The 17542-nt window shown below is 36.4% G+C and overlaps 1 long non-coding RNA gene across 1 annotated transcript; it reads right to left on the bottom strand.

Moving 5' to 3' along the window:
* Nucleotides 1–4915: 4915 nt before the first annotated feature.
* Nucleotides 4916–14777, bottom strand: LOC122972448. Its single transcript, XR_006399751.1, has 2 exons — nucleotides 14714–14777; nucleotides 4916–5002 (listed from the first exon to the last, which is right to left on the bottom strand). It is a non-coding gene; the product is annotated as an uncharacterized LOC122972448 (long non-coding RNA).
* Nucleotides 14778–17542: the final 2765 nt, after the last annotated feature.

The raw sequence follows: 17542 nt of genomic DNA, 5'->3' as shown, positions 1-17542 counted from the left end.
ACTCAAAACAAGTAATTGGTTGTCAAAATAATGGTTAATTTTCTACCATTCAACAAACTGACTAAATGTTGCAGCTTTAGTTGTCACCCTTTAATCTATTGCTACGAGGGTCCGTTCCAGAAAGCAGGTTCAGTGAAAAAAAGAGTTCTGTGTCAGCTTAAAACTGCTTTAAGGAACAGGCTGCAGGTTACTTGTCATGATGATAAGAATCGTGGTTCAGTTTGGATGTGAGCATCAGCAACATGTGAGTGCAACAGTAAACCACAGAAAGGACAGTGTCATCGGTGAAGAGGATGAACCGTTGTCCGAGATACAGAACAAACATGAACATATATGGACATGATCAACAAAGTCGACAACCGTCAGGGTTTATGTGAGCCTCCCCAGAAACATTGTGCATAAAAGGGTGGTTCCTCTTTTAGTGTGAAGCTGCAGTATATAAGATCAAAACGCTATGGTTCAGTCATCATAAGACTTTGGCAAGTTGAACCGTTAGTAACTGAATCAAGGAGACGTTTACAGCTGAGATCCAGAGTCAGTTTTTGTGCCGTGCAGTATTTGAATATGAAGAAGACTCTCTGGATTTGTCTGCTCACCCTGGCTGTTGTGATGTCCTTCTTTTCATCACACGGTATGACTCTTCATGTTTTTTTGCATTGCTTTGAATATAGGGTAAGAAAATACTAATGGTCAAGTGTTCTTCAACAAAACTAACAAACAGTATTGGTGTTAATGTGATTATGGCTCTGGCCTTGATGTTAATTACTTACAGTCAATGTCAAGTTAGTGTGGCAGGAGGAAGTGAAGTTACAGGTTATTATGGTGCACTTTTCTTTATAAGCTTTTTTTATTGTTGTGTTTACCTCTGCTTTATTTTAAACATATGACAAAATATTGGTTTATGCAAGTTTCTGGTCATTACTGTCAGTTACTACCACAAATTATTGTGTGGAGAACATGAACTAATTAATCTTAGAGCACAATTACTTAAAATTTACAATTACTTACTTACACTTACATTACTTGATAGTTTTGACCAATTGGGGGCAGTGGAACAAGCTAAAAACTCATCAGTGACACATATAAAGTTGCTGCGGTGAATATGTTTGCAAGCAATTATGTACTTCTGGCTGAGACTCGACTTGTTTGATAACAGGATAAAGAAATGCATTATTTTGTTTTTCCTATTTTCATGTGAATTAAAAAAATGAAATCCACTCCCCATTTTTTTTACTGTTTTTGTTTTTGTTCCCCAACCTGTTTTCCTCATCAAACCGGCGATTGGAATAGAAATTGAACCTAAGCCAGAAAATAACTTGTTTATCACTTGTCAGATGGACCTGTGTTCCCTGGAACCATATGTAAAGCCCACTGTAAAAAAATCTGGGTGTGGTAATGGACAGTGATTGTAAATTGGACAAACAGATAAACCCAGTGGTCAAATCCAGCTGAGGCAATTATCTAAGGTCAAGTCCTTCTTGTCATTTAATGATTTTGAGAGGGTTATACATACTTTTGTCTTGTCCTGACTTGACCACTTCACAATGTTTTTCTCCTGTATAGTGCACCCTATAAGGCACCTTTTTTTCATATAAACAGCACCCAATTCTTCACTTCAGTATGTCAGACTTAGGGGAACCCTAAATTATTTTATTAATTTTATTAATTTTTTTTGTTTATCAGAAGGGCATCCATATAGAACATCCAGCTCATCCCATTACAACAGCATGATAGGACACTGCATTACATCCACTTCATTTAAAGAGCACATCATGTTTTGTCATTTTTAGAGGTTCTTTACAGGGCACCATCACTTTTTCTTTCCCTGAAAGGGCACCATGAGGGCACCTCATTTGAGATTTTCACATATAGAGGCCCTTTACAGGGCATTTCATCCTGATTTACCCATAACTAGACAATTATTACAGAACTTTGGTATGTTTTCTCCTTTATGTGGGCATCTTAGAGGGCACTTTATAATACTGTGTGGGCACCTTAGAGGGCCTTTTATCATTATGTGGGGGCACCTTAGAGGGCATTTAAAGCTGCTTTAAGGAACAGGCTCCAGGTTACTTGTCATGATGATAAGAATCGTAGTTCAGTTTGGATGCGGGCATCAGCAAAATGTGAATGCAACAGTAAATGACAGACACAAGAGTGTCATCGGTGAACCTGGACATGATCAACAAAGTTGACAACCTTCAGGGTTTGTGTGAGCCTCCCCAGAAACATTGTGCATGAAAGAGTGCTTCCTCTTTTCGAGTGAAGCTGCAGTATATAAGATCACACCTCTCTGGTTCACTCATCATTAGACTTTTAGCATCCTCTTCCTCTTTACATCCTCTTCATTTAGAGAGAGAAGGGGAAGAACAAGCTCCAGGTTACTTGTTATGATGATAAGAATCATGGTTCAGTTTGGATGTGGGCATCAACAAAATGTGAATGTAACAGTAAATGACAGAAACAACCGCGTCATCGATGAAGAGGATGAATACGGTAATACACGGTAATACACAATGAACTGAATCTGATCCAAAATATGCAAATTGACTTAGCAATTAACAACCTTAGCAACAGGCTACTGAACAGACAATCATGGGCATGTGTGAACATTTTGACATGTATGAACAATCATGAGGAGGAAGTAGAGGTAACTTTGCAAATGAAGTGTTAAGATGAGGTTGAAGCCCTGGTTTTTGACTTGCAGGGCGCATTTTTACATAAGTTCACCTCAAGTTTTGGAACTTTGACCATGCTTAACATACACATCTGACATTATACCAGTGTAAAAAAAACAGAAAATCACAAAAATGTCCATCAAATAAAAGTGAGTTTTAAGAAGCGATTTAAAAGACCTTACAGAGTTGGCCAGCAGAAGAAACGCAGGCAGGGAGTCTCATAGCTGATGAGGTCAGAGTGGTTAAATTATAGAGTCTGGTCTAAACAAAATACAACTTCAAAACATCCTCTGTTTGGGAGATGCTTATTCTGTTTATTCTCTAAAAACTACAAACTGATAAAGACCTACGTTTCTAAGTTTTTAACCCTTTTAGAAATGAATCAAAGCCTGATGTCCATATGAATAAAGAAGTATTAATGGTGAATCTTGGACTGATCATATTGTCTTGGTACGTCCCAGTGTGTAACAGTGTGTCATGCTTGTTGTATTGATGAGTAAAAAACAGATTCACAGTAACTCTCTCTCTCTCTCTCTGTCTCTCTCTCTGTGTGTGTGATGGTCTGGCAGGTTCTCCGGTTGCAATTGACTGCTGTACAGCCACCAGTAAACCAAGGAAGACTTCTATTGGACCAATCAAGGAGTGTTTTGAACAGAAAAAACGAGACAATTGCCCACATGCCTTCCTGTACGTACAGCATGTTTTTTTGAACATGTCTTTAAACATACTAAACCTGAATAAATCTGTATTCATCTCTCTCTGATGTCATTATTGTAATCTGCTGGAAAACTAGTTGAGAAGAACTTCATGATACCAGAACACCACTCAGTGACATGAAATCATAGTTGTTTCACAGGATTGTATTACAGGATACTTGAGCTTCATTCAGGTTTGGTTGCATAAAGGAATCTGTCAAATGATAAATGTTTGTCTGATATCCGACACTTAAGACACTGCTGTAACTACAACAGAGGAATACTGGGCTCTCTTCAAGTCAATATTTAATAAAAAAAAAAACACAGTGGGACTAATGTTTAATGAGGTGTTGTGGATAGAAGCATCAGCCAACATTCAGGTAAAAAAGTCTAATTGTTTCATTTCTCTGTTTCCTGTTTCTAGCATTAAGACCAAAAAAGAATCCTTTTGTCTTGACCCAGATACCCTGTGGCTCAAAGAGGAAATAAATGAGGTGAGAATTAAAATCTGCTGGGTTTACAAACATGATATTTTATGAGCCCATAGTGTGCTTTTGTGAGAAGGTCTGGAAAATCAATATCATTTCAAACCTTGCAGGTGCTTTAACTGCTGTTTTGCTTACAACTAGGAAGTTTAGATTTTAGCGAACTAAAGTGCATTCAGAAAGTATTCAGACCTCTTCACTTTTTTCACATTTTGTTATGTTGCAGTCTTATACTAAAATCATTTAAATTCATTTTACCTCATCAATCTACACTCAATACCCCATAATGACAGAGCAAAAACAAAATTTTAGAAATTTTTGCAAATTAATTAAAAAGGAAATATGAAAGTAAGTATTCAGACCCTTCACTCAGCACTTAGTTGAAGCACCTTTGGCAGTGTTTACAGCCTTGAGTCTTCTTGGGTATGGTGCGACAAGCTTTGCACAACTGGATTTGGGGATTTTTTGCCAGTCTTCTCTGCAGATCAAGCTCTGTCAGGTTGGATGGGGACTATCACTGGACAGCCATTTTCAGGTCTCTACAGAGATGTTCGATTGGGTTCAAGTCAGCTGCTTAAAGACATTCACAGAGTTGTCCCTAAGCCACTCCTGCGTTGTCTTGGTTGTGTGCTTATGGTCATTATCCTGTTGGAAAGTGAACCTTCGGCCTAGTCTGTCCTAAGTGCTCTGGACCAGGATATCTCTGTACTTCTATCTCTGCTTTCCCTCAACCTGACCAGTCCCCCCAGTTCCTCCTGCTGAAAAATACCCTCGCAAAATTATGCTGCCACCACCATGCTTCACCGTTAATATGGTATTGGGCAGGTGATGAGCGGTGCCTAGTTTCCTCCAGACATGAGGTTTAGAATTGGGGCCAAACAGTTCAATCTTGGTGTCATCAGAGCAGAGAATCTTATTTCTCACAATCTGAGAGTCCTTTAGGTGCTAATTGAAAAGTACAGAGATAAAAGAGTCAAGCAGTACAACTGATCGCTAAAACAAATTCAAAGATATAATGAATTTAATGGAATCCTGTTCTGTGCGTTTTAACCTTTCCTTCTGCCTCTCTGCACCACAGGGAAAATTGGAGTGTGGGCCAGAATTTTCGATCAAAGGCAGATTTGAAGTCCTGGATGAAGATGATCTGGAATAAAAACAGCAGCCCAGAACAATTTCTGATGATTTACTACTTATTGCTTTTACTGAAATATCAAGATGTTTCAAGCAGAGTTGTTCTTTTTTTGGAGAAATAAAGCCAAAGATAAATTGTATTAAATTGATTTGAAAACAGTTGTTTTTCTACATGTGTAATGTTCGCTTTTAGTATATTAGAGCCTTGTAATACAGTCAGAGCAGTGGTGATTCATTGTTGTATATGTAACTCAGAGTCTGTGCAGTTAAAATGGAAATGCTGGATCTATAAATAAATGTGTGATCAGTCAATCAGGGTCATTCTTAGCTGTCTAGATCTCAGTCATCATTGTGTCAATGGACATCCCCTCTGATGTAGCCAAGTACAGTATCACTGTAAAGACAATTACTGTGCAATTTGTCCAATCTGTATAAAATAAAATTTCACCAAAGCAGTTTATAACTTAAAATGAGCTTACTGCATGATCTCAATCATGGCAGTAATCTTTGTTTCCAGGGTTAAAACATGGAAAGGAGTGTGGTGTATCAAACCAGACTCCAAGTGGCTGAAACAGCAGATGAAGGTGGTAAGGATCTGCCATGAAACAAGACTAAGACTCTACAGCCATGCTGGTGGCTCTGTGCAACCATGTCTCCTAGAAATGATGTTCATATACTACTGAATTGCAACAGCAAATACAGCAAATACAAACTGTTGCTACAAAGTTAGAAGACTACTGTCTGACATATCAGTGTATGCTGTAGCATCAGGATGATGACTGGATCGAAGGAGTCCAAACCATTAAAAACAGCTTCAAACCAGAAGTATAAAAAGTATGTGGACTGGGATGTGCTATGGCTATAGACAGTGGTGGAATGCAACTCAGTACTTAAAGTACAATTTTAAGGTACTTGTGCTTTACTTGAGTGTTTATATTTTATGCTACTTTATACTTCCACTCCACTACATCTCAGATGGAGATATTGTACTTTCTACTCCATTACATTTATTTGACAGCTTTAATTAGTGTTTCCCAAAGCCCAAGGTGACTCAAATGTCTTCTTTAATCCCGGCCAACAGTTCACAACCCAAAGATATTCAGTTTATTATCATAGAAGATTGAAGAAACCAGAAAATATTTATATTTGAGAAGCTGGAATCAGAGAATTTTTGCATAATTTCTTAAAAAATGATTCAAAACAATTAAACGGTTATCAAAATCATTTTACTTCATTATGTGTCCCATTTTCACTTCATTTTATCTTAAATCAAAATGTTTTATTTTCCCTCTTATGTACATTTACATGTTTTTATGTTCATTTTATGACGCTTAAGTCTTTGTTGATGAGAAGCACTTGGTGCATGTCATTTCTTTTGCTACAAAGCACTTTGAGCTACATTTCTTTTTTGTATGAAAGGTGCTATACAAATAAAGTTGTTATTATTATTAAGCATAAACCCATATGAGATACAGTAGGAGATAGGACAAGATCCCCTAGATTTCCTCTTATCATTAGTAATATATTATTTGTTGTGTCTTCTAAGATAATTGTATTATGGTTTCTTGTGTATATCTTGGCATGCTTTTGTCTATTATTAATTCATATTAACATTAATCAATTAAATCAATTATTATTAATACAGAACAGGAGAAAACAAGACAGACTGTGCATTACAACAACAAAAGCAGGGTTGTGGCGTCCTTGTAGCTGAGTGGTTAAAACACCATTTAACCACAACATCCCCATTTTGATTGTGCATGTCATCCTATTCTCTTCCTCTCCATCCTGTGTTCTGTATCTACATTGTCACTTTCTAGGGCAAAATGCCTAAAAAATTATCTCTCTAAACAGTTTCCTCTGACGGTCCATCTGCCAAAATCTAGATGTGAGAAAAGAGTAAAAATGTTGATACACTCATGTGAGTCACCTACAGTTGTTACTGTGCGCTCAGAGCAACATACAAGCTCCCCTATGTTATTTACAGTGGTTGTTGGGGCTGCCTACTCTGTATATTTTTCACATAAAAGAATAATTGAATCTATGTACCTATTTACAGTTAATTTTCTCCTTAAAAGTTGCTGGATGTAAACACCAATTAAAGATGAGGACTTAAAGGACCCTGCTCTAGTGAAGTTTGTAATAAAGTTTATTTATCATTTCAGGTCTCTGTCAATGAAACTAAACATGACTTTCAGTAGGTTCAGAGTATTTATAATACAGATTAACGTAACATTAGTACATTTTTTTGTTTTTCCGTTACTATGGAAAGCATCTTAACAATTTAATTTTAAGATCTGGATGAAGTCTGATTTCCTACACTTCTGTAAGAAGACCTATGTACTTGTCTGGGTACCTCTCTGTATGTAACAATGTGTATTTACTATTTTGCTAAGTAAACAAATACCAAAGGTATTACTGAATAATGGCTGTGTATGTGTGTAATGGTTTGTTGCACAGTTTTCAACGGGTATATTTGTACCGCCAGAGTGCTGTACTACAACTGGCAACAAAGTACAATGGCCAATTGATTCGAACTGTTAATTGAAGAGTGTTATGAACAGCGTCCTAGACGGGGTTGTTGGAAACACGCCTACCTTTAAGCACGTCTTTGAACATGCTCACACAAATATTCTCTTTCCATTGTCATTTCCTGTAATCTACTGAAAAATGGTCACTGTGATGTTTTTCTCCTCTTCTTTCTGACACTGTGGGCTCCATCCTGAAAGTGACAAAAATGTTATTGCGACTAAAATCATTGTTTTATTGTGGTTAAATTCTATACAGATCCAAATATATGATATAACTGGATCATTGAGTGTCATTTGATTCTATGTGTTTGCACAGGGGCATTTTTGAAATGATAAAAGATTCCCAACTCTTATGAGTTAACAACAACAGAGAGAAACTCTTAAGCTAATGTTTAATTAAAGGTTTTCTGGAAAAGAGCATCAGCCAAATGACCAAATATTGAGGCAATGTCTCATGGTTTTATTTCTCTGTTTCCTGTTTCCAGGGTTAAAACATGGACGGGATGAATGTGTATCTATCCAAACTCCAAGTGGCTGAAACAGCAGATGAAGGTAGTAAGGATCTGCCATGAAACAAGACTAAGAGTCTACTATGTTGGTGGATCTTTGCAACCCTGTCTCCTAGAAATTATGTTCATATACTACTGAATTGCAACAGCAATACATTTTGCCAGTAACGTAATGCTGGCTGACTCATGTGTAAGCATTTATAATACAGATTAACGTAACATTTGTACACTTTTTTGTTTTTCCAGCCTTTAATACAAGCCAGCCCAGGCTGGCACTCTAGCTCGCTCAACCACAGCAGCTCTCTCTCTCTCAGCTCCACTGTCTTTACAACATCCTCCAAAAATACTAATACTTGAAGTCTATCCAACTTACAATAAACCAAATCAACTAGTACGCAGTAAATATCCTGCACTTTTCTGTCTAACTGTTCCCCTTTCTTTCTATTATCACTTCCCCCTCACCCTCTCTCCACTGCAGGGAAAATTTGGTTGTCCACCTTTCTGGACTTCAAAGCTCAGCTTTCAAGACATGGAGGAAGATGTTGCAGCATAACCAACACATCAAGGCAACAGAGCAACTCTGAACTCCTGATTTACTATTCATTTCATTCATTTAAGTATCTGTTTAAAATGCATGCCATTTTATATCAACTTTAAAACCAATTGTTATGATCTTATGTTGTAAAATGAACTAAAACAGTAATAGCAGAGTTGTTCTTTTTTGGAGTTGAACCTGGAACCAAAAGTAAATCATATTAAATGGAGTTGGATCATGTTTTTCTTACATACAATGTTTGACTGGCAATGCAGCGTCAATGGGAGAATATTAACTTGATATTAACAAGAATATATACAAACTAGCAAAGAGGAAGACAAGGGCGTTCCCACAAACTGTTGCTACAAAGTTAGAAGACTACTGTCTGACATATCAGTGTATGCTGTAGCATTAAGATGATGACTGGAACGAAGGAGCCCAAACCATTAAAAACAACCTCAAACCAGAACTACGAAAAGTATGTGGACTGGGATGTGCTATGGCTATAGGCAGTGGTGGAATGTAATTAATTACTTAAGTACAATTTTAAAGTACTTGTACTTTACTTGAGTGTTTATATTTTATGCTACTTTATACTTCCACTCCACTACATCTCAGATGGAGATTTTGTACCTTCTACTCTATTATGTTCATTTGACAGCTTTAGTTAGTGTTTCCCCACAGCCCAAGGTGACTCAAATGTCTTCTTTAATCCCGGCCAATAGTTCACAACCCAAAGATATTCAGTTTGTTGTCATAGAAAATTGAAGAAACCAGAAAATATTCACATTTGAGAAGCTGGAATCAGAGAATTTTGGCATTATTTCTTAAAAAATGACTCAAAACAAGTAATTGGTTATCAAAATAATGGCAATTAACAAAGTTGACAACCGTCAGGGTTTATGTGAGCCTCCCCAGAAACATTGTGCATAAAAGGGTGGTTCCTCTTTTAGTGTGAAGCTGCAGTATATAAGATCAAAACGCAATGGTTCAGTCATCATAAGACTTTGGCAAGTTGAACCGTTAGTAACTGAATCAAGGAGACGTTTACAGCTGAGATCCAGAGTCAGTTTTTGTGCCGTGCAGTATTTGAATATGAAGAAGACTCTCTGGATTTGTCTGCTCACCCTGGCTGTTGTGGTGTCCTTCTATTCATCACACGGTATGACTCTTCATGTTTTTTTGCATTGCTTTGAATATAGGGTAAGAAAATAATAATAGTCAAGTATTCTTCAACAAAACTAACAAACAGTATTGTTCGTTAATGTGATTATGGCTCTGGCCTTGATGTTAATTACTTACAGTCAATGTCAAGTTGGTGTAGCAGGAGGAAGTGAAGTTGCAGGTTATTATGGTGCACTTTCATTTATAAGCTTTTTTTATTGTTGTGTTTACCTCTGCTTTATTTTAAACATATGACAAAATATCGATTTATGCAAGTTTCTGGTCATTACTGTCAGTTACTACCACAAATTATTGTGTGGAGAACATGAACTAATTAATCTTAGAGCACAATTACTTAAAATTTACAATTACTTACTTACACTTACATTACTTGATAGTTTTGACCAATTGGGGGCAGTGGAACAAGCTAAAAACTCATCAGTGACACATATAAAGTTGTTGCGGTGAATATGTTTGCAAGCAATTATGTACTTCTGGCTGAGACTCGACTTGTTTGATAACAGGATAAAAAAATGCATTATTTTGTTTTTCCTATTTTCATGTGAATTAAAAAAATGAAATCCACTCCCCATTTTTTACTGTTTTTGTTTTTGTTCCCCAACCTGTTTTCCTCTTCAAACCGGCAATGGGAGTAGAAATTGAACCTAAGCCAGAAAATAACTTGTTTATCACTTGTCAGATGGACCTGTGTTCCCTGGAACCATATGTAAAGCCCACTGTAAAAAAATCTGGGTGCGGTAATGGACAGTGATTGTAAATTGGACAAACAGATAAACCCAGTGGTCAAATCCAGCTGAGGCAATTATCTAAGGTCAAGTCCTTCTTGTCATTTAATGATTTTGAGAGGGTTATACATACTTTTGTCTTGTCCTGACTTGACCACTTCACAATGTTTTTCTCCTGTATAGTGCACCCTATAAGGCACCTTTTTTTCATATAAACGGCACCCAATTCTTCACTTCAGTATGTTAGACTTAGGGGAACTCTAAATTATTTTATTAATTTTATTAATTTTTTTTGTTTATCAGAAGGGCATCCATATAGAACATCCAGCTCATCCCATTACAACAGCATGATAGGACACTGCATTACATCCACTTCATTTAAAGAGCACATCATGTTTTGTCATTTTTAGAGGTTCTTTACAGGGCACCATCACTTTTTCTTTCCCTGAAAGGGCACCATGAGGGCACCTCATTCGAGATTTTCACATATAGAGGCCCTTTACAGGGCATTTCATCCTGATTTACCCATAACTAGACAATTATTACAGAACTTTGGTATGTTTTCTCCTTTATGTGGGCATCTTAGAGGGTATTTTATAATACTGTGGGAGTACCTTAGAGGGCACATTATAATACTGTGTGGGCACCTTAGAGAGCCTTTTACCATAATGTGGTGGCACCTTAGAGTGAAGCTGCAGTATATAAGATCACACCTCTCTGGTTCACTCATCATTAGACTTTAGCATCCTCTTCCTCTTTACATCCTCTTCATTTAGAGAGAGAAGGGGAAGAACAAGCTCCAGGTTATTTGTTATGATGATAAGAATCATGGTTCAATTTGGATGTGGGCATCAACAAAATGTGAATGTAACAGTAAATGACAGAAACAACCGCGTCATCGATGAAGAGGATGAATATGGTAATACACGGTAATACACAATGAACTGAATCTGATCCAAAATATGCAAATTGACTTAGCAATTAACAACCTTAGCAACAGGCTACTGAACAGACAATCATGGGCATGTGTGAACATTTTGACATGTATGAACAATCATGAGGAGGAAGTAGAGGTAACCTTGCAAATGAAGTGTTAAGATAAGGTTGAAGCCCTGGTTTTTGACTTGCAGGGTGCATTTTTACATAAGTTCACCTCAAGTTTTGGAACTTTGACCATGCTTAACATACACATCCGACATTATAACAGTGTAAAAAAAAACAGAAAATCACAAAAACTTTAAGAAATGTCCATCAAATAAAAGTGAGTTTTAAGAAGCGATTTAAAAGACCTTACAGAGTTGGCCAGCAGAAGAAACGCAGGCAGGGAGTCTCATAGCTGATGAGGTCAGAGTGGTTAAATTATAGAGTCTGGTCTAAACAAAATGCAACTTCAAAACATCCTCTGTTTGGGAGATGCTTCTGTTTATTCTCTAAAAACTACAAACTGATAAAGATCTATGTTTCTAAGTTTTTAACCCTTTTAGAAATGAATCAAAGCCTGATGTCCATATGAATAAAGAAGTATTAATGGTGAATCTTGGACTGATCATATTGTCTTGGTACGTCCCAGTGTGTAACAGTGTGTCATGCTTGTTGTATTGATGAGTAAAAAATTAATTCACAGTGACTCTCTCTCTCTCTCTGTCTCTCTCTCTGTGTGTGATGGTCTGGCAGGTTTTCAGGTTGCATTTAACTGCTGTACAGCCACCAGTAAACCAAGGAAGACTTCTATTGGACCAATCAAGGAGTGTGTTGAACAGAAACCACGACCTAATTGCCAGCACCATGCCTTTCAGTAAGTACAGCATGTTTTTTTGAACATGTCTTTAAACATACTAAACCTGAATAAATCTGTATTCATCTCTCTCTGATGTCATTACTGTAATCTGCTGGAAAACTAATTGAGAAGAACTTCATGATACCAGAACACCACTCAGTGACATGAAATCATAGTTGTTTCAGGGTTAAATATACTGTATTACAGGATACTTGAGCTTCATTCAGGTTTGGTTGCATAAAGGAATCTGTCAAATGATAAATGTTTGTCTGATATTCGACACTTAAGACACTGCTGTAACAACAACAGAGGAATACTGGGCTCTCTTCAAGTCAATATTTAATAAAAAAAAAACACAGTGGGACTAATGTTTAATGAGGTGTTGTGGATAGAAACATCAGCCAACATTCAGGTAATAATAAAAATGTCTAATTGTTTCATTTCTCTGTTTCCTGTTTCTAGGATTAAGACCCACAGAACTATTTGTCTCAACCCAAATCTCCCGTGGCTCAAACAGGAAATAAATGAGGTGAGAATTAGCTGTTAAAATCTGCTGGGTTAACAAACGTGATATATTACGAGTCCATAGTGTGCTATAGATAGAAGGTCTGGAGAATCAGAATCGTTTCAAACCTTGCAGGATGACGTTGACTTTTCTTAACTGCTTAAACTACTGTTTTGCTTGTAACTAGTAAGTGTAGATTTTAGTGAACTATATCTGAGAACACAACAAAATACTGTAATACTTTTCCAGTTGAGGTTTGGTTCACATAAAGAGAAAAAAGTAACACGTTATTTTACGAGCCTGTGATTTCCTAATTATTTCCACACAAGTATCTTGGAAAGAATAACGTGCTGTAATTTAGTACCAAATTTAGGGAAAGTATAAATTACCTTGACAGAAAAGTTAAATTTCAGTAAATATTGAGAACTTTGTCCTCCATACATGATGAATTTCAGTTTTTACCATGTTGACAAATTTCACATTTTTGCATGTTCACTTGACTAAAAGATTCTCTCTTGGTTATACTAGCAATTGATTGGAATCAATTAATCTGAAGTGTACCAATTTAACACAGTCTCTATGTTCCCTGTGATAGATTATTATTATTATTATAAATATTATTGTTGTTGTTGTTGTTAATATTATTATTATCATTATTATTACTATTGTTATCATTAAATTATTCAGAAACTATGGGCCCATAAAAGGAGATATATTACACTCAGAGAGTAGAGCATCTAATATAAGTAATGTTGTAACTAGGGGTGTGCCTGAATACAAATACATTATTTGGCAAAGCACAAATAATGTTTTTTTTTTTTTTTACGAATATTTTTTTCATACAAACATTTAAAAAAATATTTGTTAGTTAGAGGTCTCTCTGCAATGAGGCGATGAGTAAACTTTTAGCTCAGTAGTCAGCGTAGTCGTCTATGATCTGGGAGACTCCAGTTCAAGACCCTGTGTGGGGACCTCCTTCATAAGGTAGTTTATTTATGAACACTTATTGTAACACTTTACATTTCTAAAATTAAAAGCGTAATAAAAACAAAAACAGGATTTTTAAGCCTCTTTCCACTTTTATTCAAATACAAATAATTTTGCTGCCTCAACAAATACAGATACAAATACAAATACTGGGCCCTCTGCACATCCCTAGTTGTAACCTAATCATTATTAAATTAAAGGTAAGCTTACTACTCATTTGTTGTAAGAAAGTGGCTCTTTTGGAGACATATATATATATATATATATATATATATATATATATATATATATATATATATATATATATATATATATATATATATATATATATACATACATATATACCCCATGTTGGTGGGTGGGAAGCTGGTGAGGGATCATATCCTTGTTGCTGCTCTAGTGGTGGAAACTATAAATCATTTTGCTCACTTAAAATTGCTTCATTCAGTTCAGTTCAAAGATTCGTAGTTCATTACGATTCTTGTAAGCTAAGTGATCACCTCACTGTTGAAATGCAGTTCAGTGCGTTCATCAGCAAGCAGTCGTGTCACTGTTAATGCTGTGACGTTTGAGGAATTACTGGTTTTACAATGTATCCAAATAAAGCAAAAGTAATTTAAAAGTACATAAAAAATAGTCAAGCAGTACAACTCATCGATAAAAAAAATGTCACTAAGATATAATGAATTTAATGGACATCTGCTCTGTCTGTTTTGACCTTTCCTTCTGCTTCTCTGCACCACAGGGAAAATTGAAGTGTAGGCCAGAATTTTCGACCAATGGCAGATTTGAAGTCCTGGATGAAGATGATCTGGAATAAAAACAGCAACCCAGAACAATTTCTGATGATTTACTACTTATTGCTTTTACTGAAATATCAAGATGTTTCAAGCAGAGTTGTTCTTTTTTGGGAGAAATAAACCTGAAGCCAGAAAGAAATCATATTAAATTGATTTGAAAAGTGACTGACTGTTGTTTTTCTACATTTATAAAGTTCACTTTTAGTACAGGAGTTCATAGTAGCAGAGCAGATGGACCCAAATACAAGAGACATCAGGCACAGGAACTGAAGAATTATCTTTATTAAGTCTCAGAAATGCAGGCAAAGCATAACTGAACAGGACAGAACAAAACTGAGCTACAAAGGATCCAACAAGACTGAACTAAAACACAAGACTGAAATACTAAATGAACTAACGAGGAGATGAGGTGCAGGTGGGGAGATGGGCTGAGAAACTCAAGTGAGGGGAATGAGGAGATGAAACAGGAGAACAGGAAAGAAGCTGATAGGCTGGAGAAAACACTGGGAAAAGGGCAGGGCCTACGAGGCTGAATGCAGGACAGGTGTGAGGGGAAAAGCAGGCTGGGGAAGAGCACAGGAAGACAGGAGGGAAACAGTGCAAACAGACAACCAAAAACACAAGCAGGCTCAAGAAAGCCTTAAATACCAGCAGCCAAATACAAACAAAAAACACTACAGAGCTACGTGGGCTTAAAGTCCCAAAACATAGATCTGTTCCATGACCCAAAAACTGATACTTCACCAGTTGGAGGGTGAAAAGTATGAAAAACACTAAACCTGCAGGTCAGAGAAACCAGCCTGAAACACATTCTCACAACAATCTGGTCATAAAACAAATATTCTCAGTATTAACCAGGTGAAGAAAAAAAGTATTTCATATTTCACTTCAGTTCTGTTTGCTCTTCCAATCGAGCACATGTATTATGAACTAGGCAGTAAAATGTCTGGACAAAGGTTCAATGCAACAAGCATCAGTATCTCCACTGGTCCTTAAATATAATCTGCAACATATCTTCTCATCTGTATCTTAACAGAATACAATGCAATGCAATATGAAGCAATGATATACATTTACATGTCGTTCCACTTTATCTGAGCTTATGATGAAATAACATCTGTCAGTTATTGATATCAGTAGTAACTAAAAACCAGCTGAGCTGCAGTGGAAGTTTAGTAACCAAAAGAGGGACTTTGGCACTAAAAGGACTGTAACATTGACAGATATCTACTTGATATGCACAAAACTTTTGCACACTTTTTGCACAGGAGGACTGTGGATTTACATTGTGCGTGCTTTATGAAGGGAACTTCTAATGGTCAGTATGAACAGGAGGAATGATTACAGCAAGGAGAACATGTTTCACTGTTCATTTGGGCTCCTGACTATTGTCTTGGAAAATTGCGAACCCGTCCTTTAATCACTAGACTGGTAGTCAGTTCCACCTTATCTTTTTTTCTATTTTACATCCCTTTTCTGCTAATGACAAAATGTTCCTGCCATATTGATTTTTTTGGAATAATACATTTGTCCATTATTCATAAAAACACTTTAATATCACATCTGATCTTTCTGAGGACATTGCAATATTTGGAAAGATTGTGTAACTGTGTTGAGCAGAGACATTTCAACATTTCATTTTTCAAAGCGACAGTTAGCTAACACACAAATTTGAAATTGCAAAGAAGAAACTCTCTTTAATAAGTGAATATAAAAAAACATTTATGTCTGAAATCCAGGATCTGGTTTGAGCAGCTCTGCCTCCAAGAAATGTTTGAATAACATAAACTTGTTGGGGAGTTGGCTTGTGAATATGATGGTGTTGAATTGTAGTACTCTGCTGGAGAACTCAGTGCAGGTCAGTCTGGATGTGGGCATCAGTAAAGTGTGAATGTAAAAGCTGCAGCATCACCACTTAAGAGGATGTACAACAAACCTGAACATATATGGACATAACCAACGAACTCCAGGGCGTTTGTGAGTCTGTTCGTTTCCCTCGACAAGAACTGTTCCTCTTTTTTTGTGAATCTGCAGAATATAAGATCACACCTCTCTGGTTCACTCATCATTAGACTTTAGCGAGTTGTTAGTAACTGAACACAGGAGGTGTTTACAGCAAAGATCCAGTGTCAACAAGCGTTTGAAGATGAGGAAGACTCTCTGCATTTGTCTGCTCACCCTGGCTATCGTGATGCTGTTCTGTGCATCAGGAGGTACAGCTCTTCATCTACACTTTTTGCATTGTTTTACATACAGAGTAATGAAGTTATACTAGTCAACAGACTATTGATCTGTAATGTCATTATGATTTTGTGCTTCATGTAACAAATGTAAGGCACAATATCTCATGTTTTTACAAAACAATAATAATTTGTACAGTAATGTAGTACCGTACATGAAAGGTTTTCCTCTGACCTATAGACTGCTGCACACAATAGCATTTAGTGTATAGTTTGTAAAAATAATAATTATTATTACTATTGTTTATTTATGTATTCATCTATTTAGCACATTTTCAAACATAGTTGCATAGTGCTTGTTCTACTGTCTACATTTGTTTACAATGTGAGATCTGTGAAACACTTTGAATCACACTGACCTGTATGAAAGGTGCTATACAAATAAATTGATTAAAAGTAAAAACCAACAGAAGACACAGTAAAAATACAAAAACAATTAAATTACAAGAAGTCAACTCTAAAACAATGAGGAGCACAGACCACAACAAGATAAAAAAAACAGTAGTTACAATTTAAAAGGTCTATATTTATATTCTTTGACTCTACTGGAATATCTTTGTATGATTTACAGCTAAAAGCTCCTTATTGATCTTATACTGGCCCTTTATGCAACCTCTTGAAGCTGTAAAGTCTTGCTTCAATATAAACTACAAACTGGGAAAGACCTACGTTTCTAAGTTTTTAACCCCTTTAGAAATGAATCACAGCCTGATGTCTATATGAATAAAGAAGTATTAGTGGTGAATCTTGGACCGATCA

This window comes from Thunnus albacares, chromosome 21 (genome assembly GCF_914725855.1).
Source record: "Thunnus albacares chromosome 21, fThuAlb1.1, whole genome shotgun sequence".
Lineage (NCBI taxonomy): Eukaryota > Metazoa > Chordata > Actinopteri > Scombriformes > Scombridae > Thunnus > Thunnus albacares.
Note: the sequence above shows the minus strand (reverse complement) of the source record. Positions and strands in the feature narration are given on the sequence as shown.